This window comes from Lampetra fluviatilis, chromosome 71, assembly GCF_964198595.1.
Source record: "Lampetra fluviatilis chromosome 71, kcLamFluv1.1, whole genome shotgun sequence".
Taxonomy (NCBI): Eukaryota; Metazoa; Chordata; class Hyperoartia; order Petromyzontiformes; family Petromyzontidae; genus Lampetra; species Lampetra fluviatilis.
The window spans coordinates 2,786,121-2,804,318 of record NC_136345.1 but is presented as its reverse complement, the minus strand read 5'-3'; the positions used below and the strand labels follow the sequence as shown (position 1 = coordinate 2,804,318).

The 18,198-nt window shown below is 60.0% G+C and overlaps 1 long non-coding RNA gene across 1 annotated transcript in view; it reads left to right on the top strand.

Moving 5' to 3' along the window:
- Positions 1-17,854, top strand: part of LOC144953050 (uncharacterized) — a 21,136-nt gene extending 3,282 nt beyond the window's left edge. The window contains exons 2-3 of the long non-coding RNA XR_013640749.1: positions 8,235-8,650; positions 16,490-17,854. This is a non-coding gene — a long non-coding RNA (uncharacterized LOC144953050). The remainder of the gene's footprint in view (positions 1-8,234; positions 8,651-16,489) is intronic.
- Positions 17,855-18,198: the final 344 nt, after the last annotated feature.

Here is an 18,198-nt window from a genome sequence, read left to right as displayed (position 1 = left end):
CTCACCCACACGCTAACACTCACCCACACGCTCACCCACCCACTCACCCACCCACTCACCCACACACTCACCCACCCACTCACCCACCCACCCACTCACTCACCCATCCACTCACCCACTCACCCACTCACTCACCCACTCACCCACCCCACTCACCCACTCACTCACACACTCACTCACCCACCCACTCACCCACTCACCCACCCACTCACTCACCCACCCACTCACCACCACTCACCCACTCACTCACTCACCCACACGCTCACCCACTCACTCACTCACCCACACGCTCACCCCACTCACACCACACGCTCACACACTCACCCACACGCTCACCCACCCACTCACCCACGCACTCACCCACTCACCCACCCACTCACCCACCCACTCACCCACACACTCACCCACCCACTCACCCACCCACTCACTCACCCACCCACTCACCCCACTCACACCACCCACCCACCCACCCACTCACCCCACTCACCCACCCACCCACTCACCCACCCACCCACTCACCCACCCACTCTCCCACTCACTCACCCACCCACCCACCCACTCACCCACCCACCCACTCACCCACTCACCCACCCACCCACTCACCCACCCACTCACCCACCCACTCACCCACTCACTCACCCACTCACCCACCCACTCACTCACCCACCCACTCACCCACCCACTCACCCACCGCTCACCCACCCACCCACTCACCCACCCACTCACCCACTCACCCGCTCACCCACCCACTCACCCACCCACTCACCCACCCGCTCACCCACCCACCCACCCACCCACTCACCCACCCACCCACCCACTCACCCACCCACCCACTCACCCACCCACCCACTCACCCGCTCACCCACCCGCTCACTCACCCACTCACCCACCCGCTCACCCACCCGCTCACCCACCCACTCACTCACCCACTCACCCACTCACCCACTCACCCACCCACTCTCCCACCCACCCACTCACCCACCTACCCACCCACTCACCCACTCACCCACCCACTCACCCACCCACTCACCCACTCACCCACTCACCCACCCACCCACCCACTCACTCACTCACTCACCCACCCGCTCACCCACCCGCTCACCCACCCACCCACTCACCCACCCACTCACCCACCCACTCACCTACCCACCCACCCACTCACCCACCCACCCACTCACCCACCCACCCACCCACCCACCACTCACCCACCCACCCACCCACTCGCCCACCCACCCACCCACCCACTCGCTCACCCACCCACCCGCTCACCCACCCACTCACCCACCCACCCACCCACTCACTCACCCACTCACCCACTCACCCACCCACTCACCCCACACGCTCACCCACCCACTCACCCACCCACTCTCCCACCCACCCACCCACTCACCCACCCACTCACCCACCCACTCACCCACCCACCCACTCACCCACTCACCCACCCACCCACTCACCCACCCACCCACTCACCCCACTCACCCACCCACCCACTCACCCACCCACCCACTCAACCACCCACTCACCCACCCACTCACCCACCCTCACCACCCACCCACTCACCCGCCCACCCACCCACCCCACTCACCCGCCCACCCACCCACCCACTCACCCGCTCACCCGCCCACTCACTCACCCGCTCACCCACCCACCCACCCACCCACCCACTCACCCACCCACCCACCCACCCACCCACTCACCCACCCACCCACCCCACCCACCCACTCACCCACCCACTCACCCACCCACTCACCCACCCACCCACCCACTCACCCACTCACCCACCCACTCACCCACTCACCCACCCACCCACTCACCCCACCCACTCACCCACCCACTCACTCACCCACCCACTCACCCACCCACTCACCCACTCACTCACCCCACACGCTCACCCGCTCACCCACACGCTAACACTCACCCACTCGCTCACCCACCCACTCACCCACCCACTCACCCACACACTCACCCACCCACTCACCCACCCACCCACTCACTCACCCATCCACTCACCCACTCACCCACTCACCCACCCACTCACCCACTCACCCACCCACTCACCCACCCACTCACCCACTCACTCACACACTCTCACCCACCCACTCACCCACTCACCCACCCACCCACTCACTCACCCACCCACTCACCCACCCACTCACCCACTCACTCACCCACACGCTCACCCACTCACCCACACGCTCACACACTCACCCACACGCTCACACACTCACCCACACGCTCACCCACCCACTCACCCACCCACGCACTCACCCCACTCACCCACCCACTCACCCACCCACTCACCCACCCACTCACCCACCCACTCACCCACCCACTCACCCACCCACTCACCCACTCACCCACCCACCCACCCACTCACCCATCCACTCACCCACTCACTCACCCACTCACCCACCCACCCACTCACCCACCCACTCACCCACCCACTCTCCCACTCACTCACTCACCCACCCACCCACCCACTCACCCACCCACCCACTCACCCACTCACCCACCCACTCACCCACCCACTCACTCACCCACCCACTCACCCACCCACTCACCCACCCGCTCACCCACCCACCCACTCACCCACCCACTCACCCACCCCGCCCACTCACCCGCTCACCCACCCACCCACTCACCCACCCACTCACCCACCCACTCACCCACCCGCTCACCCACCCACCCACCCACTCACCCACCCACCCACTCACCCACCCACCCACTCACCCGCTCACCCACCCGCTCACTCACCCACTCACCCACCCACTCACCCACCCACTCACCCACCCGCTCACCCACCCACCCACCCACTCACCCACCCACCCACTCACCCACCCACTCTCCCACCCACCCCACTCACCCACTCACCCACCCACTCACCCACCCACCCACTCACCCACCCACCCACTCACCCACTCACCCACCCACCCACTCACCCACCCACCCACTCACCCACCCACTCACCCACTCACTCACCCACCCACCCACTCACCCACCCACCCACTCACCCACTCACCCACCCACCCACTCACCCACTCACTCACTCACCCACCCACCCACCCACCCACTCACCCACTCACCCACTCACCCCACCCACCCACTCACCCACCCACCCACTCACCCACCCACCCACCACACACACCCACTCACCCACCCACCCACTCACCCACCCACCCACTCACCCACCCACTCACTCACTCACTCACTCACCCACCCACCCACTCACCCACCCACTCACCCACCCACTCACCCCACTCACCCACCCACCCACTCACCCGCCCACCCACCCACTCACCCACCCACCCACTCACCCACCCACTCACCCACTCACCCACCCACTCACCCACTCACTCACCCACCCACCCACTCACCCGCTCACCCACTCACCCACCCACCAGCTCACCCACCCACCCACTCACTCACTCTACCAACACTACAAATACACCCCACCCACTCACCCACCCGCCCACCCACCCACTCACTCACCCACCCACCCACCCCACCCGCTCACCCACTCACCCACCCACCCACTCACACCACCCACCCACTCACCCACCCACTCACCCACCCACCCGCTCAACCACTCACCCACTCACCCGCTCACCCACTCGCTCACCCACCCACCCACTCACCCACTCACCCACCCACTCACTCACCCACCCACCCACTCACCCACCCACTCACCCACCCACCCACCCACCCACCCACTCACCCACCCACTCACCCACTCACCCACCCACTCACCCACCCACCCACCCACTCACTCACCCACACACCCACCCACCCACTCACTCACCCACCCACTCGCCCACCCACTCACCCACTCACCCACCACTCACCCACCCACTCACTCACCCACCCACTCGCCCACCCACTCACCCACTCACCCCACCCCGCTCACCCACCCACCCACTCACCCACCCACTCACCTACCCACCCACCCACTCACCCACCCACCCACTCACCCACCCACCCACCCACTCACCCACTCACCCACCCACCCACTCACCCACCCACCCACTCACCCACTCACCCACCCACCCACCCACTCACCCACCCACCCACTCACCCACCCACTCACCCACTCACTCACCCACCCACCCACCCACTCACCCACCCACCCACTCACCCACCCACCCACTCACCCACCCACTCACCCACTCACCCACCCACCCACTCACCCGCCCACCCACCCACCCACCCACTCACCCCACCCACCCACTCACCCACCCACTCACCCACTCACTCACTCACCCACCCACCCACTCACCCGCTCACCCACTCACCCACCCACCAGCTCACCCACCCACCCACTCACCCACCCACCCACCCGCCCACTCACCCACCCACTCACCCACCCGCCCACCCACCCACTCACTCACCCACCCACCCACCCACCCACCCGCTCACCCACTCACCCACCCACCCACTCACCCACCCACCCACTCACCCCACACCCACTCACCCACCCACCCGCTCAACCACTCACCCACTCACCCGCTCACCCACTCGCTCACCCACCCACCCACTCACCCACTCACCCACCCACTCACTCACCCACCCACCCACTCACCCACCCACTCACCCACCCACCCACCCACCCACTCACCCACCCACTCACCCACTCACCCACCCACTCACCCACCCACTCACCCACCCACCCACCCACTCACTCACCCACACACCCACCCACCCACTCTCCCACCCACCCACCCACCCACTCACCCACCCACCCACCCACTCACCCACCCACTCACCCACCCACCCACCCACTCACTCACTCACCCACCCACTCACTCACCCACTCACCCACCCACTCACCCACCCACTCACCCACCCACCCACTCACCCACTCACCCACCCACCCACCCACTCACTCACTCACTCACCCACTCACCCACCCGCTCACCCACCCACCCACTCACCCACCCACTCTCCCACCCACCCACTCACCCACTCACCCACCCACTCACCCCACCCACCCACTCACCCACCCACCCACTCACCCACTCACCCCACCCACCCACTCACCCACCCACCCACTCACCCACCCACTCACCCACTCACTCACCCACCCACCCACTCACCCACCCACCCACTCACCCACTCACCCACCCACCCACTCACCCACTCACTCACTCACTCACCCCACCCACCCACCCACTCACCCACTCACCCACTCACCCACCCACTCACCCACCCACCCACTCACCCACCCACCCACCCACTCACCCACTCACCCACCCACCCACTCACCCACCCACCCACTCACCCACCCACTCACTCACTCACTCACTCACTCACCCACCCACCCACTCACCCACCCACTCACCCACCCACTCACCCACTCACCCACCCACTCACCCCGCCCACCCACCCACTCACCCACCCACCCACTCACCCACCCACTCACCCACTCACCCACCCACTCACCCACTCACTCACCCACCCACCCACTCACCCGCTCACCCACTCACCCACCCCACCAGCTCACCCACCCACCCACTCACCCACCCCACCCCACCCGCCCACTCACCCACCCACTCACCCACCCGCCCACCCCACCCACTCACTCACCCCACCCACCCACCCACCCGCTCACCCACTCACCCACCCACCCACTCACCACCCACCCACTCACCCACCCACTCACCCACCCACCCGCTCAACCACTCACCCACTCACCCGCTCACCCACTCGCTCACCCACCCACCCACTCACCCACTCACCCACCCACCTCACTCACCCACCCACCCACCTCACCCACCCACTCACCCACCCACCCACCCACCCACTCACCCACTCACCCACCCACTCACCCACCCACCCACCCACTCACTCACCCACACACCCACCCACCCACTCACTCACCCACCCACTCGCCCACCCACTCACCCACTCACCCACCCACTCACCCACCCACTCACCCACCCACTCACTCACCCACCCACTCGCCCACCCACTCACCCACTCACCCACCCACTCACCTACCCACCCACCCACTCACCCACCCCACTCACCTACCCACCCACCCACTCACCCACCCACCCACTCACCCACCCACCCACCCACCCACCCACCCACTCACCCACTCACCCACTCACCCACCCACCCACTCACCCACCCACCCACTCACCCACCACCCACCCACTCACCCACTCACCCACCCACCCACTCACCCACCCACCCACTCACCCACCCACTCACCCACTCACTCACTCACCCACCCACCCACTCACCCACCCACCCACTCACCCACCCACTCACCCACTCACCCACCCACCCACTCACCCGCCCACCCACCCACCCACCCACTCACCCACCCACCCACTCACCCACTCACTCACCCACCCACCCACTCACCCGCTCACCCACTCACCACCCACCAGCTCACCCACCCACCCACTCACCCACCCACCCACCCGCCCACTCACCCACCCACTCACCCACCCGCCCACCCACCCACTCACTCACCCACCCACCCACCCACCCGCTCACCCACTCACCCACCCACCCACTCACCCACCCACCCACTCACCCACCCACTCACCCACCCACCCGCTCAACCACTCACCCACTCACCCGCTCACCCACTCGCTCACCCACCCACCCACTCACCCACTCACCCACCCACTCACTCACCCACCCACCCACTCACCCACCCACTCACCCACCCACCCACCCACCCACTCACCCACCCACTCACCCACTCACCCACCCACTCACCCACCCACTCACCCACCACCCACCCACTCACTCACCCACACACCCACCCACCCACTCACTCACCCCACCCACTCGCCCACCCACTCACCCACCCACTCACCCCACCCACTCACTCACCCACCCACTCGCCCACCCACTCACCCACTCACCCACCCACCCACTCACTCACCCACCCACTCACCCACTCACCCACTCACTCACCCACCCACTCGCCCACCCACTCACCCACTCACCCACCCACTCACCCACCCACCCACCCACTCACCCACCCACCCACCCACCCACCCACTCACCCACTCACCCACCCACTCACCCACCCACTCACCCGCCCACCCACTCACCCACCCACTCACCCACCCACTCACTCACCCACTCACCCACCCACTCACCCACCCACCCACTCACCCACTCACCCACCCACCCACCCACTCACCCACCCACCCACTCACCCACTCACCCACTCACCCACTCACCCACCCACTCACCCACCCACTCACCCGCTCACCCACTCACCCACCCACCCGCTCACCCTCTCACCCACCCACCCACCCACCCGCCCACTCACCCACCCGCCCACCCACCCACCCACTCACTCACCCACCCACCCGCTCACCCACTCACCCACCCACCCACTCACCCACCCAACCCACCCACCCGCTCACCCACTCACTCACTCACCCACTCACCCACCCACTCACCCACTCACCCACTCACCCACCCACTCACCCACCCACTCACCCACTCACCCACCCACTCACCCACCCACTCACCCACCCACTCACCCACACCACCCACCCACCCACCCACTCACTCGCCCACCCACTCGCCCACCCACTCACCCACCCACTCACCCGCCCACTCACTCGCCCACCCACTCGCCCACCCACTCACCCACTCACCCACCCACCCACTCACTCACCCACCCACTCACCCACTCACCCACTCACTCACCCACCCACCCACCCACCCACTCGCCCACCCACTCACCCACCCACTCACTCACCCACCCACCCACCCACCCACCCACCCACCCACCACTCACTCACCCACTCACCCACTCACCCACCCACCCACTCACTCACTCACCCACCCACCCACCCACCCATCCACCCACTCACCCACCCACCCACTCACCCGCTCACCCACCCACCCACTCACCCACCCACCCACCCACCCACTCACTCACCCACCCACCCACTCACCCACCCACTCACCCACCCACCCACCCACTCACCCACTCACCCACCCACTCACCCACTCACCCACTCACCCACCCACCCACTCACTCACCCACCCACCCACCCACCCACCCACCCACCCATCCACCCACTCACCCACCCACTCACCCACCCACCCACCCACTCACTCACCCACCCACCCACCCACTCACCCACTCACCCACCCACCCACCCACCCATCCACCCACTCACCCACCCACTCACCCACCCACCCACCCACCCACCCACCCACTCACCCACCCACCCACCCACCCTCCCCCCGCTCAGGGAGCTGCTGAGCCGCAATGAGAAGAGCTCCACTCCCCCCTCGTCGTCGTCCACCAGGAAGACTGCGAACCCCGCGTCGTCACGCCGGCCCAAGTCCACCTCAGCGTCCACCTCCTCGGCGTCGCCCATCGTTGCCAAGAGCAAGGAATACGTCAGCAGCAGCAGCAGCAGCAGCAGCGGCAGTGACGGTGATGGTGGCGGTGATGATGGTGGCGATGGTGATAGTGATGATAGTGACGGTGAGCGCCGGGCGAAAAAGAAGGACGCAGTGAAGAAGGATGCAGTGAAGAAGGACGCAGTGAAGAAGGATTCAAAGAAGAAGGATGCAGTGAAGAAGGATTCAAAGAAGAGGCCGCCAGCGTCGCCAGCGTCAACGCCGGCGGGGGAAGAAAAATAAAGGGGCCGGCAGTAGTGAGGTGAGTGAGTGGGGAGGTGAGTGAGTGGTGAGTGAGTGGTGAGTGAGTGGGTGGGTGGGTGGGTGGGTGGGTGGGTGAGTGAGTGAGTGGGTGGGTGGGTGGGTGAGTGGGTGGGTGGGTGAGTGAGTGAGTGAGTGGGTGGGTGGGTGGGGTGAGTGAGTGGGTGGGTGGGTGGGTGAGTGGGTGGGTGGGTGGGTGAGTGAGTGAGTGAGTGGGTGGGTGAGTGAGTGAGTGGGTGGGTGGGTGGGTGAGTGGGTGGGTGGGTGAGTGAGTGAGTGAGTGGGTGGGTGGGTGGGTGAGTGAGTGGGTGGGTGGGTGAGTGGGTGGGTGGGTGAGTGAGTGAGTGAGTGAGTGGGTGGGTGGGTGGGTGAGTGAGTGGGTGGGTGGGTGGGTGAGTGGGTGGGTGGGTGAGTGGGTGAGTGAGTGAGTGGGTGGGTGAGTGAGTGAGTGGGTGGGTGGGTGGGTGAGTGAGTGAGTGGGTGGGTGAGTGGGTGGGTGAGTGGGTGGGTGGGTGGGTGGGTGGGTGAGTGAGTGAGTGGGTGGGTGGGTGGGTGAGTGGGTGGGTGGGTGGTGGGTGAGTGGGTGAGTGAGTGAGTGGGTGGGTGGGTGGGTGAGTGGGTGGGTGGGTGGGTGAGTGGGTGAGTGAGTGAGTGGGTGAGTGAGTGGGTGGGTGGGTGAGTGGGTGGGTGGGTGGGTGGGTGAGTGGGTGGGTGGGTGGGTGGGTGAGTGGGTGAGTGAGTGGGTGGGTGGGTGGGTGAGTGGGTGGGTGGGTGAGTGAGTGGGTGGGTGGGTGGGTGAGTGGGTGGGTGAGTGAGTGAGTGAGTGAGTGGGTGGGTGGGTGGGTGAGTGAGTGGGTGGGTGGGTGGGTGAGTGGGTGGGTGGGTGAGTGGGTGAGTGAGTGAGTGGGTGGGTGAGTGAGTGAGTGGGTGGGTGGTGGGTGAGTGAGTGAGTGGGTGGGTGAGTGAGTGGGTGGGTGGGTGGGTGGGTGAGTGAGTGAGTGAGTGGGTGGGTGGGTGGGTGGGTGAGTGGGTGGGTGGGTGGGTGGGTGGGTGGGTGGGTGAGTGAGTGAGTGGGTGGGTGGGTGGGTGGGTGAGTGGGTGGGTGGGTGGGTGGAGTGGGTGAGTGAGTGAGTGGGTGAGTGAGTGAGTGAGTGGGTGGGTGGGTGGGTGGGTGGGTGAGTGGGTGGGTGGGTGGGTGTGTGAGGTGGGTGGGTGGGTGGGTTGGGTGAGTGGTGAGTGAGTGGGTGGGTGGGTGGGTGGGTGGGTGGGTGAGTGGGTGGGTGGGTGGGTGGGTGAGTGGGTGGGTGGGTGGGTGGGTGGGTGAGTGGGTGAGTGAGTGGGTGGGTGGGTGGGTGGGTGGGTGGGTGGGTGGGTGGGTGAGTGGGTGAGTGAGTGAGTGGGTGGGTGGGTGGGTGAGTGGGTGGGTGGGTGGGTGGGTGGGTGAGTGGGTGAGTGAGTGAGTGTGTGAGTAGGTGAGTGGGTGGGTGGGTGGGTGAGTGGGTGAGTGAGTGAGTGAGTGGGTGGGTGGGTGGGTGGGTGGGTGAGTGGGTGAGTGAGTGAGTGGGTGGGTGGGTGGGTGAGTGGGTGAGTGAGTGAGTGAGTGGGTGGGTGGGTGAGTGAGTGAGTGAGTGAGTGGGTGGGTGGGTGAGTGGGTGGGTGGGTGGTGGGTGAGTGAGTGAGTGGGTGGGTGGGTGGGTGAGTGGGTGAGTGAGTGGGTGGGTGGGTGGTGTGAGTGAGTGAGTGGGTGGGTGGGTGAGTGAGTGGGTGGGTGGGTGGGTGGGTGAGTGAGTGAGTGGGTGGGTGGGTGGGTGAGTGGTGTGTGGGTGAGTGGGTGAGTGAGTGTGTGGGGAGGTGAGTGAGTGGTGAGTGAGTGAGTGGTGAGTGAGTGGTGAGTGAGTGAGTGTGTGAGTGAGTGAGTGAGTGTGTGAGTGAGTGGGTGAGTGAGCTTGGTGAGTGAGTGGGTGGGTTGGTGAGTGAGATGGTGAGTGAGTGTGTGAGTGAGTGTGTGAGTGAGTTTGTGAGTGAGCGTGGTGAGTGAGTGGGTGGGTGAGTGTGTGAGTGAGTGTGAGTGAGTGAGTTTGTGAGTGAGGAGGTGAGTGAGGTGAGTGAGTGGGTGAGTGAGCGTGGTGAGTGAGTGGGTGAGTGGGGTGGTGAGTGAAATGATGAGTGAGTGTGTGAGTGAGTGAGTTTGTGAGTGAGGAGTTGAGTGAGTGAGTGTGTGAGTGGGTGAGTGTGTGAGTGAGTGGGTGAGGTGAGTGAGTGAGTGTGTGAGTGAGGAGGTGAGTGGGTGGGTGAGTGAGTGAGTGAGTGTATGAGTGAGTGTATGAGTGAGTGTATGAGTGAGTGTATGAGTGAGTGTGTGAGTGGGTGGGTGAGTGAGTGAGTGGGTGTGTGAGTGTGTGAGTGAGTGTGAGTGGGTGAGTGAGTGGGTGAGTGAGTGGGTGAGTGAGTGTGTGAGTGAGTGAGTGAGGTGAGTGAGTGAGTGTGTGAGTGAGGAGGTGAGTGAGTGTGTGAGTGAGCGTGGTGAGTGAGTGGGTGAGTGGGTGGTGAGTGAGATGATGAGTGAGTGTGTGAGTGAGTGAGTTTGTGAGTGAGGAGTTGAGTGAGTGAGTGTGTGAGTGGGTGAGTGTGTGAGTGGTGGTGAGTGAGTGGGTGGGTGAGTGAGTGAGTGTGTGAGTGAGGAGGTGAGTGGGTGGGTGAGTGAGTGAGTGGGTGGGTGAGTGAGTGTGTGAGTGTGTGACTGAGTGTGTGAGTGGGTGAGTGTGTGAGTGAGTGTGTGTGAGTGAGTGAGTGTGTGAGTGAGTGAGTGTGAGTGAGTGGGTGAGTGAGTGAGTGTGTGAGTGAGTGTGTGAGTGAGTGAGGTGAGTGAGTGAGTGTGTGAGTGAGGAGGTGAGTGAGTGTGTGAGTGAGCGTGGTGAGTGTGTGAGTGAGTGAGGAGGTGAGTGGGTGAGTGAGTGGGGAGGTGAGTGAGGTGAGTGAGTGGGTGAGGTGAGTGAGTGAGTGTGTGAGTGAGCGTGGTGAGTGTGGTGAGTGGGTGAGTGAGTGAGTGTGTGAGTGAGTGAGTGAGTAGGTGAGTGAGTGTGTGAGGAGGTGAGTGAGTGTGTGAGTGAGTGAGTGCGTGAGTGAGGAGGTGAGTGAGTGTGTGAGTGAGTGGGTGAGTGAGGTGAGTGAGTGTGTGAGTGAGTGAGTGTGTGAGTGTGTGAGTGAGTGGGTGAGTGAGGTGAGTGAGTGAGTGTGTGAGTGAGTAGGTGAGTGAGGAGGTGTGTGAGAGTGTGAGTGTGTGAGTGAGTGAGTGTGTGAGTGTGTGAGTAGGTGAGTGAGTGAGTGTGTGAGTGTGTGAGTAGGTGAGTGAGTGAGTGGGTGAGTGAGTGGGTGAGTGAGTGTGTGAGTGAGTGAGTAGGTGAGTGTGTGAGTGAGGTGAGTGAGTGTGTGAGTGAGTGAGTGAGTGAGTTTGTGAGTGAGCGTGGTGAGTGAGTGGTGGGTGTGTGAGTGAGTGAGTTTGTGAGTGAGGAGGTGAGTGAGTGAGTGGGTGAGTGTGTGAGTGAGCGTGGTGAGTGAGTGGGTGAGTGGGGTGGTGAGTGAGATGGTGAGTGAGTGTGTGAGTGAGGAGTTGAGTGAGTGAGTGTGTGAGTGGGTGAGTGTGTGAGTGAGTGGGTGAGGTGAGTGAGTGAGTGGGTGAGTGAGTGGGTGAGTGAGTGTGTGAGTGAGTGAGTGAGGTGAGTGAGTGAGTGAGTGTGTGAGTGAGGAGGTGAGTGAGTGTGTGAGTGAGCGTGGTGAGTGAGTGGGTGAGTGGGGTGGTGAGTGAGATGGTGAGTGAGTGAGTTTGTGAGTGAGGAGTTGAGTGAGTGAGTGTGTGAGTGGGTGAGTGTGTGAGTGAGTGAGTTTCTGAGTGAGGAGGTGAGTGAGGTGAGTGAGTGTGTGAACGTGGTGAGTGAGTGGGTGGGTGAGTAGGCGTGGTGGTGAGTGGGTGAGTGTGGGTGAGTGGGGAGGTGAGTGAGGTGAGTGAGTGGGTGAGTGTGTGAGTGAGTGGGTGGGTGAGTAGGCGTGGTGGTGAGTGGGTGAGTATGTGAGTGAGTGGGGAGGTGAGTGGGGAGGTGAGTGGGGAGGTGAGTGAGTGAGTGTGTGAGTGAGCGTGGTGAGTGTGGTGAGTGGGTGAGTGAGTGAGTGGGTGAGTGGGGTGGTGAGTGGGGTGGTGAGTGAGATGGTGAGTGAGTGTGTGAGTGAGTGAGTGAGTGAGTGTGAGTGGGTGTGTGAGTGAGTGAGTGTGTGAGTGAGCGTGGTGAGTGAGTGGGTGAGTGTGTGAGTGAGTGGGTGGGTGAGTAGGCGTGGTGGTGAGTGGGTGAGTGTGTGAGTGAGTGGGGAGGTGAGTGGGGAGGTGAGTGAGGTGAGTGAGTGAGTGTGTGAGTAGGTGAGTGAGTGAGTGTGTGAGTGGGTGTGTGAGTGAGTGAGTGAGTGGGTGTGTGAGTGAGCGTGGTGAGTGAGTGGGTGAGGTGAGTGAGTGTGTGAGTGAGCGTGGTGAGTGGGTGGGTGAGTAGGCGTGGTGGTGAGTGGGTGAGTGTGTGAGTGAGTGGGGAGGTGAGTGGGGAGGTGAGTGAGGTGAGTGGGTGTGTGAGTGAGTGAGTGAGTGTGTGAGTGAGTGTGTGAGTGAGGAGGTGAGTGAGGTGAGTGAGTGAGGAGGTGAGTGAGCGTGGTGAGTGTGTGTGTGAGTAGGTGGGTGAGGTGAGTGAGTGAGGAGGTGAGTGAGGAGGTGAGTGAGGTGAGTGAGTGTGTGAGTGAGCGTCGTGAGTGAGTGGGTGGGTGGTTGGGGTGGTGAGTGAGTGTGTGAGTGAGTGTGTGAGTGAGTGTGTGAGTAGGTGAGTGAGTGAGCGTGGTGAGTGAGTAGGTGTGGAGGTGAGTGAGTGAGGTGAGTGTGTGTTGGTGAGTGAGGTGAGTGAGTGAGTTTGTGAGTGAGGAGGTGAGTGAGGTGAGTGAGTGGGTGAGGTGAGTGAGTGAGTTTGTGAGTGAGCGTGGTGAGTGTGGTGAGTGGGGTGGTGAGTGAGTGAGTGTGTGAGTGAGTGTGGTGAGTGAGTGGGTGGGTGAGTAGGCGTGGTGGTGAGTGGGTGAGTGTGTGAGTGAGTGGGGAGGTGAGTGGGGAGGTGAGTGAGGTGAGTGAGTGAGTTTGTGAGTGAGGAGGTGAGTGAGGTGGGTGAGTGGGTGAGGTGAGTGAGTGTGTGAGTGAGCGTGGTGAGTGAGTGGGTGGGTGAGTAGGCGTGGTGGTGAGTGGGTGAGTGAGTGAGTGTGTGAGTGAGTGTGTGAGTGAGTGGGTGAGTGGGGTGGTGAGTGAGATGGTGAGTGAGCGTGTGAGTGAGTGAGTAGGTGAGTGAGTGTGGAGGTGAGTGTGTGAGTGAGTGTATGTGTGAGTGAGGTGAGTGAGGTGAGTGTGTGTTGGTGAGTGAGGTGAGTGAGTGTTGGTGAGTGAGGTGAGTGAGTGTTGGTGAGTGAGGTGAGTGGTGTTGGTTAGTGAGGTGAGTGTGTGTTGGTGAGTGAGGTGAGTGTGTGTTGGTGAGTGAGGTGAGTGTGTGTGTTGGTGAGTGAGGTGAGTGTGTTGGTTAGTGAGGTGAGTGTGTGTTGGTGAGTGAGGTGAGTGTGTGTGTTGGTGAGTGAGGTGAGTGTGTGTTGGTGAGTGAGGTGAGTGTGTGTGTTGGTGAGTGAGGTGAGTGTGTTGGTGAGTGAGGTGAGTGTGTGTTGGTGAGTGAGGTGAGTGTGTGTTGGTGAGTGAGGTGAGTGTGTGTTGGTGAGTGAGGTGAGTGTGTGTTGGTTAGTGAGGTGAGTGTGTGTTGGTGAGTGAGGTGAGTGTGTGTTGGTGAGTGAGGTGAGTGTGTGTTGGTGAGTGAGGTGAGTGAGTGTGTTGGTTAGTGAGGTGAGTGTGTGTTGGTGAGTGAGGTGAGTGTGTGTTGGTGAGTGAGGTGAGTGTGTGTGTTGGTGAGTGAGGTGAGTGTGTGTTGGTGAGTGAGGTGAGTGTGTGTGTTGGTGAGTGAGGTGAGTGTGTGTTGGTGAGTGAGGTGAGTGTGTGTGTTGGTGAGTGTGGTGAGTGAGTGTTGGTGAGTGAGGTGAGTGTGTGTTGGTGAGTGAGGTGAGTGTGTGTTGGTGAGTGAGGTGAGTGAGGTGAGTGAGGTGAGTGTGTGTTGGTGAGTGAGGTGAGTGTGTGTTGGTGAGTGAGGTGAGTGTGTGTTGGTGAGTGAGGTGAGTGTGTGTTGGTGAGTGAGGTGAGTGTGTGTTGGTGAGTGAGGTGAGTGTGTGTTGGTGAGTGAGGTGAGTGTGTGTTGGTGAGTGAGGTGAGTGTGTGTGGTGAGTGAGGTGAGTGTGTGTTGGTGAGTGAGGTGAGAGTGTGTGTTGGTGAGTGAGGTGAGTGAGTGTGTGTTGGTGAGTGAGGTGAGTGTGTGTGTTGGTGAGTGAGGTGAGTGTGTGTTGGTGAGTGAGGTGAGTGTGTGTTGGTGAGTGAGGTGAGTGTGTGTTGGTGAGTGAGGTGAGTGTGTGTTGGTGAGTGAGGTGAGTGTGTGTTGGTGAGTGAGGTGAGTGTGTGTTGGTGAGTGAGGTGAGTGTGTGTTGGTGAGTGAGGTGAGTGTGTGTGTGGTGGTGTTGAGGTGAGTGTGTGTTGGTGAGTGAGGTGAGTGTGTGTTGGTGAGTGAGGTGAGTGTGTGTGGTGAGTGAGGTGAGTGGTGAGAGGAGGTGTGTGTTGGTGAGTGAGGTGAGTGTGTGTTGGTGAGTGAGGTGAGTGTGTGTTGGTGAGTGAGGTGAGTGTGTGTTGGTGAGTGAGGTGAGTGTGTGTTGGTGAGTGAGGTGAGTGTGTGTTGGTGAGTGAGGTGAGTGTGTGTTGGTGAGTGAGGTGAGTGTGTGTTGGTGAGTGAGGTGAGTGTGTGTTGGTGAGTGAGGTGAGTGTGTTGGTGAGTGAGGTGAGTGTGTGTTGGTGAGTGAGGTGAGTGTGTGTTGGTGAGTGAGGTGAGTGTGTGTTGGTGAGTGAGGTGAGTGTGTGTTGGTGAGTGAGGTGAGTGTGTGTTGGTGTGTGAGGTTGAGTGTGTGTTGGTGAGTGAGGTGTGTTGGTGAGTGGGTGTGGTTGGTGAGTGAGTGAGTGTGTGTTGGTGAGTGAGGTGAGTGTGTGTTGGTGAGTGAGGTGAGTGTGTGTGTTGGTGAGTGAAGTGAGGTGAGTGTGTGTGTTGGTTAGTGAGGTGAGTGTGTGTTGGTGAGTGAGGTGAGTGTGTGTTGGTGAGTGAGGTGAGTGTGTGTTGGTGAGTGAGGTGAGTGTGTGTTGGTGAGTGAGGTGAGTGTGTGTAAGGTGAGTGAGGTGAGTGTGTGTGTTGGTTAGTGAGGTGAGTGTGTGTTGGTGAGTGAGGTGAGTGTGTGTGTTGGTGAGTGAGGTGAGTGTGTGTAAGGTGAGTGAGGTGAGTGTGTGTGTTGGTGAGTGAGGTGAGTGTGTGTTGGTGAGTGAGGTGAGTGTGTGTGTTGGTGAGTGAGGTGAGTGTGTGTTGGTGAGTGAGGTGAGTGTGTGTTGGTGAGTGAGGTGAGTGTGTGTGTTGGTGAGTGAGGTGAGTGTGTGTTGGTGAGTGAGGTGAGTGTGTGTGTTGGTGAGTGAGGTGAGTGTGTGTAAGGTGAGTGAGGTGAGTGTGTGTGTTGGTTAGTGAGGTGAGTGTGTGTGTTGGTGAGTGAGGTGAGTGTGTGTTGGTGAGTGTGTGTTGGTGAGTGTGTGTTGGTGAGTGAGGTGAGTGTGTGTTGGTGAGTGTGTGTTGGTGAGTGTGTGTTGGTGAGTGTGTGTTGGTGAGTGAGGTGTGTGCGTCCGCGTGGTTGTCCTTCCCACTTTCTCCAGGGCTCTGACGATGATGACGACGATGAGATGGAGGAGGAGGAGGAGGAGGAGGCAGTGAGCACTCCCTCGTCGTCAAAGTCTGACGACGACGACTGAAGAGGCGGCTGGAGCTAGCGTCAACATCATGACATCATCGTCATCGTCGTCATGACATCATCGCCAACATCGTGACATCATCATCGTCATGGTGACATCATAGCCAACATCGTGACATCATCATCGTCATGGTGACATCATTGCCAACATCGTGACATCTCCATGGTGACATCATCGCCAACATCATGACATCATCATGACATCATCATCGTCATGGTGACATCGCCAACATCATATCATCATAGTGACATCATTGCCAACATCATGACATCATCGTCATGGTGACATCATCGCTAACATGACATCATCATCGTCATGGTGACATCATCGCCTAATCATGACATCATCATCGTCATGGTGACATCATCGCCACATCATGACATCATCATCATCGTCATGGTGACATCATCGCCAACATCATGACATCATCGTCATGGCGACATCATCGCCAACATCATGACATCATCATTGTGACATCATCGCCAACATCATGACATCATCGCCAACATCATGGCATCTTCATCGCCGTCCGAATGATGACATCACCACATCATTACGCCATCTCCATCATGATGACATCATCGCCAACATCATGACATCATCATCACCGTCATGGTAACCTCATGCCATCACCATGACGATGACTACTACACATCGTCATGGCGATGGCATCGCCGCTTCATCACATCGTCATCATGTACCTTGGCGTTCTCATCACGCTTCAGTGGAACATCTACGACGTCTTTCGATGTAAAGCTTTCGTGACTGCAGCAGGGATTCATCTTCTTGGTTCTTTCGGTAAAGTCACCACGTAGAAGGGAAGTAATAAAATAATAAAAATAAAACAATAAAATAAAATACAATTCTCACGACGTTTCGGCCACAACGCAAGCAGCCGTCCTCAGGTGGAGAACAGGGATGTCGGAAAGAGAGCGTCATTCACATCATCATCATCATCATCATTAACATCATCATCAACATCATCATCTACATCATCAACATCATCTTTTTTTTCGGATTTGAAGCTTCTTTCGTGACTGCAGCATGGATTCATCTTCTTGGTTCTTTCGGTAAAGTCACCACGTAGAAGGGAAATAATAAAATAATAAAAATGAAACATAATAAAATACAATTCTCACAGGGAAATAATAAAATAATAAAAATGAAACATAATAAAATACAATTCTCACAGGGAAATAATAAAATAATAAAAATGAAACATAATAAAATACAATTCTCACAGGGAAATAATAAAATAATAAAAATAAACCATGAAAAAATTATTCTCACAGAGGGAAATAATAAACTTAATAAAATACAATTCTCACAAAGGGAAATAATAAAATAATAAAAATGAAACAAAATACAATTCTCACGACGTTTCGGCCACAACGCAAGCAGCCGTCCTCAGGTGAAGAACAGGTCTGTCGGAAAGACAGCGTCTCAATGAACACCACCATGCTTGGCAGCGTATATACTTAAATATATACTTAAATAAATACTTAAATATACGCTGCCAAGCTTGGTGGTGTTCAGAAGAACAGGTCTGTCGGAAAGACAGCGTCTCAATGAGCACCACCATGCTTGGCAGCGTATATTTAAGCTGGGTTGGA